Raw genomic sequence first — 20,478 nt, 5'->3', positions numbered from 1 at the left:
ATATTTTAAGGTCTGTTAATTAAACAAACTGATTTTGAATATAATAAAGTTTATTTATGTTTAGTTTGTTTGTGAAACCTAATAGTATACTACTAACAGTTCATAAATAAGCTCAATATCTGTTTGTTTATTAAGCTTAACAATAATCATGAACTATATTTCATGATTTATTATTTAAACAAATATATTTCAAATATAATAAAATTTATTTATATTTGGTTCATTTACACTTCTAATAATATATTTAAAAATTAAGTTCAAATTCTTTCAAAATAAAATAATTTGGATGGGTTTATGCACTCGGAATTTTATACTAGCTTGATAATCAGTTAGATAATTAACTTTACTAAAAAAAAAAAAGTGGAATATCAAGAAACAAACCTCAGAAAATGTTAGAGATGCAGTCCTCTGCTTTTTCCGGGTAGCAAAGATAATGACTGGTACAGATTCACTTAAGTTGGTAGCCAATGGCAATGCAATGCAGTGAATGAGATGAAAAAAGATGGAATGCTTGTCGCATCAGAAAAATTATAACAGGCATCAATCTTCCAGTACATCTGCGAATGCAGCGGCAATAATGGTGCCCAGCAGTAACATAAGTACTGCTTTGAAGGAGATCTACCCATTCAACACCCTTAACAACCTCATCACTTTGTTCCTCTGACCCCAACAAATCATGTGCTCTCTTGGTTTGCTGCAAAACAATTCGAAGAAGTTTAGTCTTTGTAAGTTATAATCTCTATTGAAGTCATCAATGCTAAACTTACCTGACGATATCGGTCAATAAACTTAAATGTACCAGAATCAGGTTCAAGATATAAGCAACCCTAATGCTTTGCCTCTTGAATCCACTTTGTGATACCTTTTACAAAATTTTCCTATTGAATAAAAGAGTCAAGGGAGGTATCAAAATCTGCCATTACTTTTCTCAACAGCATCATCTTTATCCAATCTATCTCTTCAAAACGGATTCCTATAATCAATGCTTTCAATTCAGAAGATGATAAACTACATCATTACAATTGTCATCAATTGTCTCAAACAACTTATCAGATTTTATTTAGAGAGTCTGTAAACATTTAGAGTACATGAAAAGTGGCAGGAGTTCCAGCAGAGTAGTAAGTTTTTCTCAAATGTCAAGATCAAACCTACAATTTCACAAACCAACTCATTTTCTTAAAAAAGGGAACTATTATTTATTAATTAAACAGTTTCCAGTAGCATTCTTTTCTAATATTTTTCAGTCCAATAAACAAACTACACAATTCACCAACTAACAATAGGTGAAGGGGTTGAACGTGAATTTGAGATCACAAAAAATCTAATATTTAATAGAAATGGGATAATACCACTTACAACGGAGAGCTTGGGAAGGTTAGAATGGGAGACTTGAGAGAAAACTTGACCAAATAGATTCTTCTTTTCCTCTCTTTTCTATCCAGCTTGACCAATTAAGGTTTTTTTCTTTTTCTTTTGATCAATTTGATGGAATACAATATGGATTTCAACCTTCTCCTTTGAGTGAAAGAATTAAAATTTATTAATTTAAGATGATAGATGCTTTCGAGTTACATGGTCATTAGCTGATTGGCTTAATAAATTAAAGAACTTCTTTTCATGATTCAAACGAGAGTAGGCCTAAATAAGTCAGTCCTGACAGTTTATGGGCCACTTTTCCCACTGACAGGAAGCATTTCAACATTGGCCCTCAGTATTCGTTGGTTATTGAAAGTGGGAAAGCAATCATTCTATGTTTGCAAACAGAGCCAATTGGTCCCTAATGATGTTGGGTGTAATTGGGAGGTGGGCTAATACCAAGACTAAGCTGTTCTCAAGGAATCCTGGACTCATGTTTGAACGTTGGAGTCATTGCGTAGAAGATGAAACCTAGTCAAATTGAAAAAGCTTAAATCTGAATTTATGCTTATGCTGTTAGAAATATTACTTGCGTATTGTAGAAATATAGTTTAAAGAACATGGAGAAATGTAGGATAACATAAATCCAAAAGAATAGGACAATTTAGTTTTTAGTTAAAAAAATTTTAAACTCATAGAAATTTTGAAAATTGTTTAAACTTATTTAGGAAACTAAAGTTTGATCAATCAAAAAATGAAAAAAAAAAGATTTTAAATTTATATTTAATTTTATAAATTTAAAAATACGATTATTCAAATATATATACTGTAGAAGGTAAACCCAAAATTTGATAAATCAAATTAAAAAAATCAAATTTGATTTAAAAATTAAATCATCAATGATGAATGAAAATATAAGACTATACATATTTGATCAGATGTCAAGAAATGGATCTTTATTAGCCATCTTATTCTGATCCTTTCATCTAATTAATTTTCCCATTGCTTGCATTTCCCGCCAGTTTCTCAAACAAATTAAAAGAGCGCTAATTTTGATTCTAACAGCTCCACTAAGCATACAATACTAAAAATTATCTTCAAAATAATTAAGCAATAGAAGATGACATGAGAGCTCAACTCAGGCTGATAATCAAGAAAAAAAACTTCATACAAAAATTTTAAGTTCTCTTCTCTTTTAAAATAAAAATAAAATTTCAAAACATATACTTTGTTTTCTAAATAAATTTAAAATTTTGCCAAGTTTTTATAAATTCAATTTTTTTTACAAAAAATCAAATTGTCCTATTTATCTTTTTTCAAGATTTATATTATCCTATGTGGAATTTTTTTACAATAAAATATAAATATTTTCCATATCAACAACATAGAACAAAAAATAAATTTTGGATGAAATATTCTATTTTAATCCATAGATGATTAAAATTACATAAAATTATAATAAAGTGATAAAATTACACCAAAAAAAGTAATATATATATATGGGATTCTAAGTTTTGACTTCTAATATCAAGATTAATTCTCACTTAGACTGCTTATAAGCTTAACACATATACACATACCATTTCAGTCCAACATTTTCCATCAACTTAGTTGTTTTTATTTGTTAGTATTCCAGTAAGTATTTAACTCAGTAAGATCCGCCATCTTTAAATAAAGCAACTTCTAGAACATCAACTAGCAAAACTTAGTTTTCAAGTCTGCTAGTGGAAAGGACAACAAACTATTAACTTTTAGCTGATAAAAACAAGACACAAATAAACAGGAATGCAGCCTTATGTACCCTCACAGAAATTTGCATTCTAATATGATCGCAATATTTGGCTGCAAGTCTATGAAGTTGGGAAAAAGGTTTGTGATATGCTGCAACAAATTAGGAACTGCTTCATTCACTGGCATCTTCTGAAACTCACATTCATTTCTTCATCTCCCTTCTCTGAAAAAGGTGTGTTTTGAACTCCTTGGTCTAGACCACCCTATATCACTACCAATTGGCCATGTTGTTTGTTGAGCTGTAGTAGACTCTTCCACTATATTTTCATCAATTGATCGGATTGCCTACAAAACAAATTAAAGCATGGCATGTGAAAACCAAGAACGATGTCTAATTCAGTAAATTGAAATAATAACGCAGCAAGGACCATTGAATGAATCCAATAAGAAAGATTGCCACCCAATAGCACTGGGAATTAATATTGCCAGCCAATTACATTTTCAATTTCATTAGGAATTAAAACAAACACATGGATGAAAATTTTCAATTGAAATCCATAACAAGTTCCCTTGAACAAACGAGATTAATATTGCATAATCAATAAAGCTGAAAGAGGAAATAAAAGCATGAAAAATGTAAAACAGATGAACCTCTTTGTTCATAAGTTTATCCAAGTTCAGCTATACAAAAGGCAGGGCAGCTTTTGAGACTTTTATATTGAGAGTCAGGAAGCGTAGCGTACCTCTGTTTTGGCATGCCCAGATTGCTCTGAATCAACACTAAAGCTTGTGGTTATATTGGAAGAACCTCTTACCAAAAAAAATTGCAAAGATGGGAGTACAAAATGATAACCCTCCGGGCAGAAGCTAACAAGGTTTGGTAGCATTACAAGATCTAAGTTGACAATTGAGGTAGCTGTATCACTTTCTCTTTTTCCTTGCTACCATTTGCCTCATCTGCTGATTGTTCAAATACTTGTTCTAATTTGGAGACGTTCTCAACAATTAAGGATTGCAGTTTTGGAAGGATATGAGCAACACTCACCGGAAAGAGACTTTTCAAGTTTTCGCATAACTGAACCCGCATTCGAGTCAGATTAGGGAAGCGTATAGGTTGGAGATGATGGCCTTGTGATGAAGTTAGACCATCCTTTTCAATAATTTGCTCCAATTCCTCACACTCAAATATCCATAAAGAGCTCAATTGTGGCAAATTCCGAGCGATGGTAGGTGATAAGATATATCTTAACCTTCCGCATCTAAGGACATGCAATTTAGTGAGGTTTCGAAAGTTGACAACTTGGATGGGATCTTTCCATGCCACCCGCAATTCAGGTAGATCTCTCAATTCTAGTTCCTTCAAACTTGAAAAATTATATCCACCATCAAATAACTCTTCAAAATTAGTGATGGTTGAATAGTCCATATTCAGTGATTTTTGTCCCAATTCAGGAACTATCATATCACACAATTGCTTCCTTTCTCTCATACTCTTAAATTTTAACACCTATAATCATATCATTTAATTATCAATTCAAAAAATATTAAAAAATAACTAGAAACTTATTTATTCTTTATTTTTAAATTTTATATAAAATTTTGATTTTAACAGTCTTATCATTAAATTAAACATATTGCTTTAAAGTTCCATTTAAACCATGATTAAATGAAACAACCAATACAAGTAAATCTAATGTGAATTAAGTTTAAAATTTAAGTTATTTCCACTAATGGAATTAGGTATAACAATTTTTTTTACTTTCCCACAATATTCATAGATTGTTTTCTAATCACTATTACTTTTGTTACAAGTTCAATTACCAATATTGTGTGTCTACCCATCAAACAATGTTGATTACTTAATACTATTATAATTCTTATTTATATGTTTAAATTTAAAATATTTTAAAAAGTTGTAAATGAAAAAATTGAGTTTTATAAGATCATGGATGAAAGTAAAATAATATTATACAAAACTTATGAATACTTGATGCATTTTAATAATGACAGATGTCTTAAAAGTCTATAATTGAGATTTTAATGATCACTATTTAAGCAGGGAGAAGAAGATTCACATTAATTTTATACAAAGTAATACAAAGTCTATCTTTTAAATATTGTAGCACTTGAAAATGTTTTGGTCACCAATTTATCAAGAAAAAAAATTCAGCCAACGAAACTAACACTATGTAGTCAAATTATTTTACTTTTTTGGTGTTTGTTTCCAGAGATAAAAAATAGAAAAAAAATGCTTAGAAGAAAAATTATAAAAAAGGTTTTATTTAGGAAAAAAAATATTTCTCCCAATTTAAATGGATTAAGTTTCCGTTTTTTTTCTCTCTTCCTATTCTTTCACTCTTTCTATTCCTCCTGCCAAACATAGTTGAAAGAGTAAAAACACAAATAAATAGGCTTACCTGTATTTTAGCCAAAATGATAAAAGGAGTCAATTGTGGACAATTGTTCACTGCCAACTCTTGTAAAGAAGGCAGCGTGAGTACAATGTCATTTCCGTCCCTTCCTTTTAATTCAGGCAAACCTCCTAATGTAACGTCTTTTAGCTGTGGAAGACCTTCAGCCATTGAGATTGGAAAAGTATATTCCAACCGAGAGCAATTCCAAATGTGAAGTTCTGTCAAATTCTCCAAACTTTGACCATGCGACAGTGAGGAAAGAGATGTCAAGTTATTGCAGCCACTTACATGTAATTTCCTTAGACTTTGGAGATTGATGTTTGACACTTCGGTTTTGGGAATTATTTCTTCCAATTCCAAGCATGAGGATATGTTCAGTGTTTCCAGCTGTCCAATACTTTCAGCAACAGACGTTGGGAAGAGATATCTCAATTTGTTGCAGTTGTCTATTGTTACAACCTTCAAACTTTGTAAGCTTACATGATGACTGGGTCCTTGTATGCTCCCAAATTCAGCAATCTGAAATAGCACTTGCATCTCGTCATAAATTCCATAAAGAGTGATTAAAATTCGACAAACTATATCATTTCCGAATCATGTGTATGTAAGTCCATGTGCACGTTCATGTGGTAAGATGGTGTTCTTTGACTTTTTAAGTTAAAATTCATATCAATGCACATCTATTAAATTTTTAACAATGATAGGAATGTGGTAAGATGGTATTCTTTGACTTTTAAGTTAAAATTCATGTCATATGGACATCTATTAAAATTTTAACAATGATTGGAATAATAGATGAACTTAAAACATTTTAAAAAGTAGTACATGAAAAAAATTGAGTTTTATAGTAATGTAGATGAAAGTAAAATAATATTACATAAAACTTATAGATGAAAGTAAAATAAAAAAACTATCTTAAAATTCCACAATTGAGCTTTAAATGATCACCGTTTAAGTAGTGCAAAAGTAAGTTTACATTAGTGATACAAAGTTTATCTTTTAAAGATTGTAGCTCTTGGACTTAAATTTTCAAAAAAAAAAAAATTCTGTCCACAACATTAACACTATGTTTAATTGGATGGAAGAAAAATAAAGGGAGGGAAAAAAGGGTGAGGAAAGCAAAAATAAATGATAGAAAAGAAAATTAATTTTCTTTTTTATTGTTTGGTATCAAAGATAAAATAAAAGGATTAGAAGAAAAATTATTAAAAAAAAAGGTTTTTTTAAGTATAAAAGAATTTTTTCTCCTAATTTAAAAGGATTAAATTTTGATCCTTTTTTTTTTCTTTCCACTCTATTCTTCCACTCTTTTTCACTCCGTATAACCAAGCATAGTTGCAAGAGTAAAAGAAAAAAATACGAATAAATAGGCTTACCTGTATTTTAGCCGAAATAATAAATTGTGGACACTCTCTCATTTCCAACTCTTGTAAAGATGGCAGCGTGAGTACAATGTCATTTCCATCCCTTCCTTTTAATTCAGGCAAACCACGCAATGTAACCTCATGCAGCTGTGGAAGACCTTCGGCCATTGAGATTGGAAAAGTATATTCCAATCGAGAGCAATCCCGAATCCTAAGTGTTGTCAATTTCTCCAAAACTCGACCGTGCGACAATGAGGAAAGAGATGTCAAGTTATTGCAGCCATTTACTTGTACTTCCCTTAGACTTTGGAGATTGATGTTTGACACTTCCGTTTTGGGAATTATTTCTTCCAACTTCGAGCAGTGGCATATGTGCAGTTCTTCCAGTTGTCCAAGACTTTGAGCAACCGACGTAGGGAACAGATATCTCAATTTATTACAGTTGTGTATTGCTACAACCTTCAAACCTTGTAAGCTTACATGATGACTGGGTCCTTGTTGTATGCTCCTCAATTCAGCAATCTGAAATAGCACTTGCATCTCATCACAAGATTTAACTTCCAACCTTTCAAGACTTTGTAGAATTGGAATTGCACATGCCATGTCCCTGCAATTATCTATCATCAAAGTTTTTAATTTGAGCAAAAAACCTTGCGGTTGATGACCACTGCACAGCTCTTCCAAACCACGCATATTTGTTAAAGATAATTCTAACAAATTAGAGAATGCATTGGTTAGCACCTGCTGCTTTGTAGCATGAATGAGACATTTCATATGCTCGCAGCTCTGAAGACCCAGAGAAGTCAGCTTACTGAATACCACTTGGCCCGATTCCAAGCTTGGTACAAGATTTTGGCAACCCACCATATTTTTCAGATTAAGAGATTCTGTATCCCCAAATAACTGATTGCATGCCTCTATTGTAGACCCATCAATCTTTAAAGATCTTGAGAATGGGCAGATCTCAAAGTCCTTCCTTCGATAAAAATTAGAGAAGCCAAAGCCAATGCATACATAAAACCTTTGTAATTTATAGAACACAAAGTCTCTGGGAGCATGTACAGAAGAAACCTCTAAAGATAATACGATCAAGTTTGACAAGGAATTCAACTCTGATAGGCTGGCATAGCTTTCTTCTTGAACTGTGTTCTCAGTGGCCCATTCTATTCTTCCACAACCATGCAAATATAGTTCTTCTAATTGGGACAATCTTTGTATTAACCGAAAGGGGATTCTCTGTAATTGTTTGCAATATGATAAATCCAACGATTTAAGATTATCCAAATCACCTATTTCTTCCGGCAATTCTTTGATATCAGAGCAACTAAATGAAAGAACCTCAAGTTTTTTCAACTTCCCTAGGACTGAGATGTCCAAAAGTTCGCAACCTTCCAAATGTAGAGTTCGAAGGTTGGATTGAAACTGAAATGCATCTGGAGATGTTAAACTACAATTTTGCAAAACGCAAACTTTCATTGCTTTCATTCCTTCAAATAATTCACTTGAAGTTATCATGCTACCCCTTCCACCAAGTAAAAAAAATTGGAGATTTGGGCATACCAATCCTTTAGGAAGTTCAACCATCCGACTAGTACTGAAGGAGACTGCTACATAAGGCTCAAAACTTTCTTCCTTTGGCCTCATTTCAACAACCTCAGATTTTATCACAAAAGAAATCTCCTTTCTGTATGATGCTATCCACAAAGCAACATCACGAACCAGGTCATGCATTTTAACATGCCTTTCTTCACAATTTAACAACAAACAAGATTCCTTAAGGATGTCAATCGCTGCAAGCACTTCGCTCCTCACTTCTTCAATTGATTCCACACCTTTATACAACTCTAGTCCCCATACATATCTCACCAAGTCTTCTACATAAATCTCGTAATCTTTAGGAAATAAGGAACACAACAAGAAACACATCTTGGTCTCCGTATCCTTCAGATAATCAAAACTTACCTCAAGACATAGGTAAGCATTATGTTGATCAATGTCTTCGATGTCACCCAATCTAAGGTTTTTGAATCTCCGATGTGCTGCTTTCCACCTATGATGATTTTTACCTTTCAGAGCACTTGCCAATGTAACTATAGCCATGGGCAAACCTTTACATTTTTTGACAATTTTAGTTGCCACATTTTTAATAGCATCATCAGAAGAGTCGTTTAGACCTGCTTTGGTGGCAAATAAAATCCAAGCTTCATGGTCATCTAAAAAACCAAGTTGTATTCTCCTTTGACATTCCATGGCAACACATACTTGTTGACGGTGTGTTGTTAAAAGAATTTTGCAGCCTTTGTGATCCTCACCAATTGGAATTCCCATCGCCTCCTTTAAGTCAATTTTTGCCCAAACATCATCAAGGATTATTAGAATCTTTTTCTCCTTCTGCAGTTTCAACCATAATTCTTGTACTGATCTTCTTCCTCGTTCATTCTTCATATCGAAATCTAAGTATTTTGCAATTTCATCTTGAATTGTTTCAAAGTTTGGCTTTTGAGATACAGTAGCAATCACAACTTTGTCAAACAGATTTAATTTTTGGGCATGAGTTCCAAGTTCACGCACTAGGGTTGTCTTGCCCACCCCTCCCATCCCCCACAATCCAATCATGCTAACACTGTCATCCTGTAGGGCCTCAATGATCTGATTGAAAGCAATATTTGAAGATTTAGAAACCATAAAATCCTTAGATGAAAGGAATTCTATGGTTGGAATTGTACTAGGAGAACAGTAGCCCACTCGTCCAGGTTGACCAAATTTGGTAATCTTCTCTAGAAGCTCACAAATAACAAGAGTGTTCTTTATCGCTTTCTTGCTTAATCTATACCGCCAACTCCAATTAGGACACCAATTGAAACATCTCTTGTTTTGCTGCAATTCATTTTCTAGAGATTCCATATCTGATAGAATTTTGTCCGCCTTTGATAGCAAGTCTCTGATATCAACTTCAATTCCTTGAAGTCGCCTTTCAGCATCCTCAATCTCATGTTGCAGCCGAGCCCGTGCCATTATTAGTTCTTCTTTTCTTTCTTTGAGCTTTTCAACATTGTCATGAAAACGGCGAGTGTAATTAAGTTGATCTCCTATTGCTTCGCCACCCAATCCACGAGCAATGTTCTCACGCAGTTAGAAAGAACAGACTCACAAAACCCACAAGCCATTCTTGACAAGCTCAAGTTGAAAAAACTTCTGCCAAGCATAAAAATATTGGCTATGAGATAAATCATGGTGATGATACTATAAAGAAAATTAAAGAACAATGAAGGTGAACTCTCTAGACATACCAAGCAAGGTGAAGATAGTCCAAAGTGTGACAACCAACTGCTTTTTCTTCACTTTTCTACCAAGTAACACTTGTTAGTACGCAATAAGGTAAGGTGAAGACAATTCAAAGTATGAAAACCAAATGCCTTTCTTCAGCACTCTACCAAGCTGAAAACAGGAGATAAAAAACAATATTTTTAGATAATTTATAAGAAAATATTACTTAGAAATATGAAATAAAATAAATTAGTGTTGATATGATAGAAAACCAAAAAAATATATCATACTACAACACTTGAAGTGACAATTTTAAAAATTATTAAATATAGGTTTGGTCAACCAATTTTTGTTGATTTTTTGTTTTGGACACCGAATTATGAAAAGTAAGATTTAGTCACCAATATTACAAAGATTTGTTTCCTTGATCGTCCAACCATTTAGGGTTAAATGTTGGATGCTGTTATTACAAGAATATATCATCTACAATTATATTACTTACAATAATTGTAATATACAATTAATTAATCACAATACATAATTGTATATAGTGCGAAGCACATTAAAATTTTATATAAATTAGGTACTTACATATGTGAACCTTACCTACATAATTTTTTTATTGGAAGCATATTAATTACAATTATTATAAAATAATTAACCAATTAAAATTTAATATTTTTGTAAGGTTCACAAAAAATATGTAAAATCCACACTTATAAATGATGAAACTTTACATAATTCTATTTTATAATTAATTATAAAATTATAATAAAAAAATTTAAGTGATATAATTTTTTTTATTGTGATTGAATAATTATAATATTGAAGTAAAAAGAATAATAGGGTCACTGTCATAGCTAGACTGATATTCCCACATGGCCTAAGCTCAATTGCCACGTGGTTATGCCTACGTGAAATCAATTTGTTTCATTTTCCAACTTCTCGAGACTACCCTGCCTTATTTTATAGCACCGCCATCGTTTTTCAAACTCCGAAGTCGGACCATCCTCTGCCACTGTACGCCTCTCACCGGCACCGTTTTCGTTCCTAAAACTCACCCAAGTCTTCTCCTTGATTCTCCCTTTCCTTATATCAGATCAAATTTTCCTAAAAACTCCTAGAAAGTCCTAAATTTAAAACCAAACCCAAGACCTTAAAAACTAGATACGCCACCCTCAACCACTTCACCACCAATGGCACCGTTTTGCTCCCTCCTTTCCTCTCCTCTGGCTCTACCCCTTCACAACTAGAGGAAGCTCCAATATTTTTTTGTTGTTTTTTTAATATTGACAAAAAAAGTTAAATGAATTTCCAACCTTACCACTTCCAGAAAGAAGTAATAGATCTAAAGCTTTCAAGAGAAAAATTGCTTAAATAATAAATCCAATCTTTTTCAGATGTGATCTGCTTAACTGAAAAAATTGCAAATTAGATAAAAAGTATGTAAGAAACAAACTTTATTTGTACAAACAGAAAGCAATGGAGAAGTTGTTGCATTTACCTCACTTGGTGCCTTCTAAATCTGCGAGGATTCATTCATGACGGATCATTGAAAACAAAGAAAAGAAATTTGAAGATTGGATTTTTTTTCTTTCTCTTTCTTTTTTTTTTTTTTTTGTATTTTTGAGATGAAAATGACAAACAAAGTGGAAACTAAAGAGACAGAAAATATTGAAGAGTAGCTCTTTTTTTTTTTTTTTTTGAAGTTACAAGGAAAGAAAAGTAGAATCAAACAGAATTCGACTGAATTTTATTATTATTATTTTTTAGTTGAAGGAAAAGCCAACAGAGTAGAAATCAACCTTAGAACTCTTGTCCAAAAGAAAAAGGAAATCAAGCTTGCACTGAAATGATCAAAAAGCTTGAAAATCGAACAAAAGAGATTAACAGAACACTCAGCTTCTGAGAGCAGAAATGGCTTTTTGTTTTTTTTTTTTTTTTTTCTCTTTCTTTTGGAGGTTTTATGGCCAAAGGATCTCTTTTCTATATTAATTACAGACCTACTTGTTGCGGATGACTATACCATGGTAATGTAGCTATTCATGGATATCAAATTTGTATAATTAATTATAGTATTTGAATTAAAATTTCATTGTAAACATTTATGTATTATTAATCTCATATATTATTTTTCTTTTTAATATATTATATGTTTTTTTTTTATCTATATCCATTAGAATAGAAGAAAAAAAATCATAAAAGGTAAATAATGAACTTAACAAGTATTCAATTTATATAAAGAGCTACAGGGGTAAACCACTTTACTTAATTACTTGGGGAACAAAGCATTGACAAGTTATAAATTTGCTAGACCTAGTAAGATTAATAGTGAGGATATGACCAATGGATTGAAAGTAATCCAAAGGCTATAGAATAATCCGATCGTTAACTTTAAACTTTATTACTCTATTTTCATGTGTTTCTTATTATTGATACATATTAGGGATACAAATAGTACAATAAATTTTGCAAGTTATTCGAGTTTAATTTAGATAAAATTTGAATTTAAATTCAAATTTGACTTGTCAAGTGAGTTAAGATTAAGTATCTTAATACATTGTATAAGTAGTTCATGAGCCTAATGAAACTTTTATGTTTTAATATAATTTTATTTTTAATTAAAAAATTATTATTTTATCCTTTTATGTGTATATATATATATCAATTCGAACTAAATTCGAATATATAATTGAGTTTAAAATTAAGTATGAGAATTGAGTTTATTTTTTTATTAAGTGAGCCTAATAGAACAAGCTCGAATAGTTTGATTTCTATCTTGAATCGAACTCGAACTTAAAAAATTAAAATTTGATCAGGTTTCTTCGTTAAGTTTATTTGATAATCCATTTGTAGGCCTATTACAAGGTTCTTATGTTGTTTTTGATGGGCGTTTTAACTAAAAAATATTAAAATTTTCACCATTTATCAACTTTTAAATGAATTTCATTTAAGACTTTTTGTTTTTAATTTTTTTACATATTATTCACCTAGTCTTTGAATTTTATGATCAATCTATTGATTTTCAGTTTATTTATATATATGGTAAAATCATTTACATAAAAATTAAAAATATTAATTTCTACATATATAAAAATATTATTTATCATTTTAATATCTTTTTGACAAAGAATCAAAAGATTATTTTCAATGAATTTTATAATTTTGATTGATAAAAAAATTATCATTAGTCTCATTCAATCATTTGATAATTTTTTTATCAAGAATCTTAAGATGATTAAATTTACAGTAATAGGGATAATTTCGAAATATATATAAAAGTATATATTTTACTATTATTTTAATTTTATATTTATGTATATGTATTATAGTAATAAAGTTATTGTTTAATACTTTAATTTAAAAATTAATATTTTAAATTCAATTGGAGTTTCTATGTAGAACTATTTGTGAATTCATTTATTTTTTTTATATCCATGTATCACCTTTATTAGATCCTGTAATTAAGTGTTAGTGTCATGTAAAATATTGAAATATGTGTATTTGTATCATGTTTTAAATGAAAACTATGAATCATAATTCGTATTGATATGAAAATATGATATATATTTTTTTGGCTTTATTAAATCCTGTATCACTTTTGTATTCATTTTTTGTATTATATTCGTATCGTATTATTATGTCATATTTTAAATTGTTAAATTGAACCCTTATATAGTTTTTTTTTTTTTTTTTACCTTTTACCTTCTTTTAATTGGATAAATTTTACCAAAAAAAAATCAATAAATAAAGATGACAAAATAAAAAAATTTTGCCTTCATAATGCATGCGTATCATCTAATAAAAGTAGTAAAATATTAATTTATATATATAAATTAATTATCATTTTAAGATTTTTGACAAAGAATCTAAAAAAAATTTTCAATGAAATTTACAATTTTGGATTAATAAAATATTGCCATGAGTCCCTTTCAATCATTTATCCGTTTTTTTATCAAAATCTTAAGATGATTAAATTCAAAGTAGTGAGGATAATAATATGGATAAGAGTAGTGCTTAAGGAAAAGGACTAATCGAGCCTATCATAAGTGGTCAAGTTGGGTTAAAAAAACAAAAAAAAAATACAATCACACCTTGGGTTGGTGTAGAGTAGTTCATCTTTTAAACATATGTACATATAATAATATGTACATGATTGTTGAATTTGAAAGGTATGCGAAACTTCTATATGTTAAGAAAATATAATGTTTTATATATATCTATAATACTTATTTAAAATTCATATTCAACAAAGATTACCTGTTATTGGTAAACTCCATTTTTTTTAATACGCCCATGCAATAACATTGATATTGAGTGTATACATATATATGTATATATGTATATATATATATATATATATATTTCATTGTCACTTGTTATGAACTACAATATCGATTGGCGTCCACTAAATCCAACCTATTAGTTCTTAAAAAATAAAAAATATTCATTTATTTATTTATTTAGGAATAAACCTATAGTGAAAGAGAATCTTAGCAATAGATGCCGTAAATGGGGTCCTAATATTTTGTGTATCTAACAAGATTTTGGCATGTTATATGACAAGAAGGATGTTGTCATCTTTGAAATTAAGGATAGAGAAGAAAGGATGACAACTTAGCAATTGGATGGGTTTATTGAAGACAAAAGTTTTGCTTTCTTTACAATAAGTTAAAAGATAGTTTATTGTGGCTAAGCTGGGTCCATAATGGAAAAGATTGACATGGGATTTGATTATTGACATAATTAATAAAGAATTTTCTTAAATTGCTCCGAAAAGAAAATATATCGTGCAAAGTTCAAAAATATTTTGTTGCTAATAAAAAATAATTAATAAGAGATTTTCATGTTTCTATCTATATCTTAACCTCTTACCTTGAATTTTCCTATCTTTCTTTGATATTCTCGTCATTAAATGTAAAGTTTTCCTTATTAGAAAAATTTTAACAATTGTATAATTATAATAAAAGTCCTTAATAAGGGCTATTAGAAGGTGATTAATTACTTGATACATATGTTATTGGATCACACATCAAAAGCAAATTCATCTTTTATCTCGATATTATAATGTTTAATTAGAATTTATATATTTTCATAGTGCTAAGAGAAAAAATTATATATTCAAGAGGAGAGAAAAATTATTGAATCCTGAATTTCTAGCTTGGTAAGCCATTAATATTAACTTAGAAATTAAATTATAAAAACACAAGATTTACTTAATTGATTCATGAAATTATTTTTAAGAAATATTATTTATCAAGTGTGGAATTCAAATCTAAATACTGACAATTCTTTTTTCTATCTTCAAATTACACATTTTTGTATAAAAAATTAAATTATAAACTATCATATATTGAAAAGGTTAAGGTTAATCGGAAAGATCATTATTTAGGATTGAATTCTTCTATTCCATAAAGGAAAATTATTAATAATATTGCACCATAATGAATATAATTTTGATAAAGAAATATTGGTTATATATTGTTATTTCATTCAAAAATTAATTCGATACTTTTAGTCAAAAAGAGAGAGAGAGAGAGAGAGAGAGAGTAGGATAAAGAAGATTTCTCAGTTCTATACTTTTATTTTACTTATCTTTTCCTAGTGTAATATTAAATTATAAGACCTAAGTGAAGTTTCTTACCTGCAAATTAATTAGGTTAATTCCCTCTAAAAAATTATTGCACGTGCTATAACTCTAGATGGAGTCAAAATTTTGAAAATTAAGGTGGGTAATATTTGATATTAAGTCAGCAAATTTAATTCATGGCTTGATTTGATTAGGAACTTATATATTGCATTTAGTTACTTACACAAATGTTACTCTGAACAATAAGAAATTAGTATCTAAACAAAAAAAAAAATAATTTACATTTTAAACTTTCAGATGTAGTAATAATCGATTATTAACTCAGATATCTATCCAACAGTAAAAATCATTAATTCAGCTTGTTTACCCGGCATCTCATCAATAAAATCAGTCCCTGTGTAGACTACATATTAAGATAAATTATTTAATAATTTTTTTAAAAATTTCGTATGAATGCCACATGGCAACACACTATTGATCCAAGTAAATAATTTACTTTTTTTCTGATTGTGCAATTAAAATAAAAAAGAATTTTAAGTTTATAGAAGCAACTAAATTGAAAAATATGAAAATGAAAAAGAATTACCGAAAACTTAAGTTTATTTGTTGTAATTAATTTCTGGTTGATTCTTCCAATTTGGTCCATATTGGAACGTAAAAGTAGCAGATTGAAGGTGATTTCAAAGACCTAATAAAAAAAAAACCATCATTCAAATTAAGAAAATCTATGTCTAACTTAAGAAAAACCAATCAATCAATTCCAACCCCACCTTTTGTAATCCAATTGCCAACAACATCCTTATTAGGAAAAGGAAATTGAAGTTGAAAACAATCCAAGCTCTATATATATATATTTATTGTATTCCCAACTTTATACTTTAAGAAGATGATAATTGAATGGATTAAGTTATTTCAAATTTTTTAAAAAATCACTGTTTTGAATTTGAATTTTTTAAATTTGATATTTAAGTTTTCTAAGTTTGGATCATAAAATTTAAGTTAATTTGGATCAAATTCTTGAGTTTTAAATTAATTATATAATTAAATAAAATTTGATTCATTATTCAAATATGAAATGCATTGTTGATCGGACATATAACTAAAACGTTGACAGCCAAACTCTCAAGATTTAGAACACAAGTAGCCAGTGTACTTGGAAGGCATAAAATAGATTCTGAATTCCATGCATATGTTGGGGAGCAAAGTAAGGGTCCTGCATGTAGGTCCAAAAGTCGCAAAGCCAGCAAGCGATACCCCGAAATGAAAACAAACAAAACTAAGGTGGCGTTGCCGAGTAATATAGGAACTTAGCTTCTTTTAGAATATTGGAAACATAAATTGAAAGAGAAAAAAAAAAAAAAAAGAAAAACCTGAAAGAGAGGGTCTTGGAGACTATTGGAATGAAAAGAGGAAGAGTGGACCGAAGATTTGGGCGAGAAATGAGAGACAAAAATATATTCATAGCAAAGCTAAAGATTTGCAAGGTTTTGAATTTTGAAAAAATAATTGAATGTACAACTTTTTAGTATATAATTTTTTTTGATCCCTCGGACAAACAAGGCCTTTGAGAGAAAATCTGAAAACTCTCAGATATAGTGATCTTCTCTTACATCCCAAATTTTCCAATCCCAAATTTCCATCCTTCTAATCAATCTTGTTCTTCTTCTGCTTCCTCAATTCCATTTCCTGCTGATCTTTCACCACCATATTCAATCTTTAGAAAATCTTTATCTGTTCAAAATATTGATATTGTCAGTACAGCAAACACTGTTCCATTGACATGCACTGGTTCTCCAGCATGGCATCCTGGTGTAGCGGTACTTCCAGGGAATGACAGTGTTAATAATGGTCATAAATTTTGGAGCTCTTGTAGTATAACGTTGAAAAAGAGTATTCTGGGTTGGATCCTGGATTGGCTTTCAGGACAAATTTGAGTTTGACTTATGAATCTGAACCCATTTGGCCTTTGCCTGGTTTGATGCAAAGGGAACAACCATTTTAACAACCTTCTTCTTCAATTGTAAGAAAGTTGATTTTGTGTTGTAATAGTTGGAATCTTTAATTTATTTTTCGGAAAATATTTTCATTTCTGGTATTGTTGATTGATAAAGAATTACGTGAATTAATGGAATTCTATTTTTTATGTAGGTGAATTTGTCATCAAGAGCTTCATCAACATCTTTTTCTCTTTTTTAATTATAGAAGCCTCTAAACATCGCCTTTCATAGTAGGAAAATTGCCAGCTGAATTAACCTAAAAAATATATATTTATACAAGAGTTTTTATAAAGATATTAGGTTTCCTTTCTTTTTCATCTTTTCTAGAAGTCTTAGGAATGCAGCTTCTTTCTCTTTTAGACCTTGATATTATGTAATGGTAATAGCCTAACAGGGTTGCCTTTTTTGTGTGTGAATTTGGTTACAATAAATTGTAGGTGGTTGGCTTGAAGAGATCATATCCCTTCTCTCTATACAATGCTCCAGGCCTGCCTATTCACAACAAATATCCTCCCATTGCTCATTCCATCAATGAACAAGTTGAAGCTGCTTCAAGTAGCAAGGTAGAGCATTCAATTTGAAACCTGGCACCCCGGATTTCAGGTTTGATTAATTTTCATCTCTTAGACATAATGAGTATTGAGGTTTAATAGTCAAATCCCGACTTCTCTTTGTACCTTATCATATGTAATAAAAAAATATCATAATTGAATCTATATAAGTTTTTCCCTATTTATGTTTTCTTTGTATCATTTTTAGGGAAGGACTTTCATGTTCAAATCAAATTTGGATTCAAAGTCCAAGAAGAGCATCAAACAAAATGGGGTCTTTGATGGAGATTTTCTCACATTAGCCCCTCCAACAACTACTTCAATGTGTTCAAGCTCAAAATTCAAGCACCCTCCATCCAATTTAATCTATTGCAATTGTGAATTGCCTGACCTCAAGTCATTAGCTTATCAAGTGAGCTTAAACAACAAATTACACCATCTCCATTTTCATTAATTTATGCTTTTGTATGATCATTTGTTCTTCAGTTGCTCATCTATAATTTTGTTATTTGTCAAAAGCAAGCTTTGAAGATTCAATTTTCCGGCAAGGAGCTAGCAGATTAAATATGTACTATTGACTTTACTATAGCTTCTTTCCACCAACAATGGTGCAAATTGGCCAAGCAACTACAATAACCATAACCAATTGTAAAGGTGGTGAAGTAGGACATGTTGATCTCAATTTGAAACTATAAAATACTTAAAAAGAGATATCAAATCTCTTGTACTTTCTTTTGTATCATTAAAATTTCCTTGTACGATTCAGTATGAAAACAAATAAAAAACAAAAAAAATTCAAATCTTAGACTTTGAGTTATTGAATCATTGGTTCAAAAGTCATGTACTATAAAAAAGAATTGAATTTCCCATTTCTTATACTTTTCCTTATCGGTATTCTTGTAATAATCATTTTATATATAGATTATAGAATTTTTCATCATAAACAGTTTTATATATACACTACATGAACACTTACGTACATCTAAACTCATTTTTTAGAGATATAAAACATCATTAATTATTAAAAATATAATCATTATTTAACATATGTAAAATTTTATATAATTGTGTATAAATATAAAAATTTATCATCAATTTACAAAAAAATAATCTAATAAAATTATACATGATCGAAGATATTTTTATATCATTTTTAAAACACAAAAATGTCAACCAAGGTTTTATATCACTAATAAGAGAATCAAAATCCAAAACACATCTCAACCTAAATCTTGGCCAAGTTTTATATGTTAGTTTCGCTATTGATGTGCTAGTTGCTTGATAGTTTGCTTAGGGTCTTTTGAAGGAATTCAATTTTTTTTTTAATTTTCTTCGTTGGTTTGTGTGGTGAATGAGTCAGGTAGAGGCAGGCACTGGTAACAAACTTTTGCGTGTGGGGTTTGTGGGGATCTGATTACGCTTTGTCCTGTCTCTGTAAGATGGGTCCACAAGTCAGACCCTTCATTATGCAAGTTGCAGATGGTGACATCTAGAAGGGTCCACACTGGATTATAGAGAGAAAGAAGAGAGTAATTTTGCTGAAAACGTAAAAATCATTTTCAAAGGCTTAAGGCAAAATTTGAATTGCCCCCAATTTTAGGGGCATTTAAATGTAATAAGATTGCTTTAAGTGAGATTAAAAATAAAAATGAAAGTGATATTAGCCAATGTAATGGTGATATAAATATATAAAAGTTAAAACTTTTGGTAAAAATGAAAAAAAAAATTTTATGTGGACAACTTAAAATGTTAGATGGTTTTAAAAATTGTCACATAACATCTAATAAATATATTTTATTTTATTTTATATATTTTTAATTTAAAAATAATTTAAAAAACTAAATTGATTATATTTTTATTTTTATTATTAACCTTAAATCACTTTCAATTCAATTCATATTAAAAGTATTAAAATTTTAAAAATTTCTTAATTTGACAAATTAAATCAATCAATATATAATTATTAAATTAATAAATACTACAATTATAATTATAAAATAATTGATTCTCTAATCAATTATTTGATACATTTATATTTTCTTAAATATAGTATCCAGCAATTAATGTATTTCATGTGTAAATATATAAAGCAAATATAATTTAGAAAACTAAACTGATTATATTTATGTTTTTATTATTAAGTTTAAATCACTCTCAATTTAATTCATATTAAAAGTATTAAAATTTTAAAAATTTTTTAATTTGACA

General features: G+C 29.6%; 2 pseudogenes; one reads left to right on the top strand and one right to left on the bottom strand.

Moving 5' to 3' along the window:
- Window positions 1-2,911: 2,911 nt before the first annotated feature.
- On the bottom strand, window positions 2,912-10,032 carry LOC111301714 (disease resistance protein At4g27190-like; annotated as a pseudogene).
- A 4,252-nt stretch (window positions 10,033-14,284) lies between these two features.
- Window positions 14,285-18,965, top strand: LOC149514638 (uncharacterized; annotated as a pseudogene).
- The last annotated feature ends 1,513 nt before the right edge of the window (window positions 18,966-20,478 follow it).

The sequence above is a fragment of the Durio zibethinus genome, chromosome 15, assembly GCF_047325235.1.
Source record: "Durio zibethinus cultivar Kanyao isolate XHJ-2024 chromosome 15, ASM4732523v1, whole genome shotgun sequence".
In the NCBI taxonomy this organism is placed as follows: domain Eukaryota; kingdom Viridiplantae; phylum Streptophyta; class Magnoliopsida; order Malvales; family Malvaceae; genus Durio; species Durio zibethinus.
This window is presented reverse-complemented; position numbering and strand designations above follow the sequence as displayed.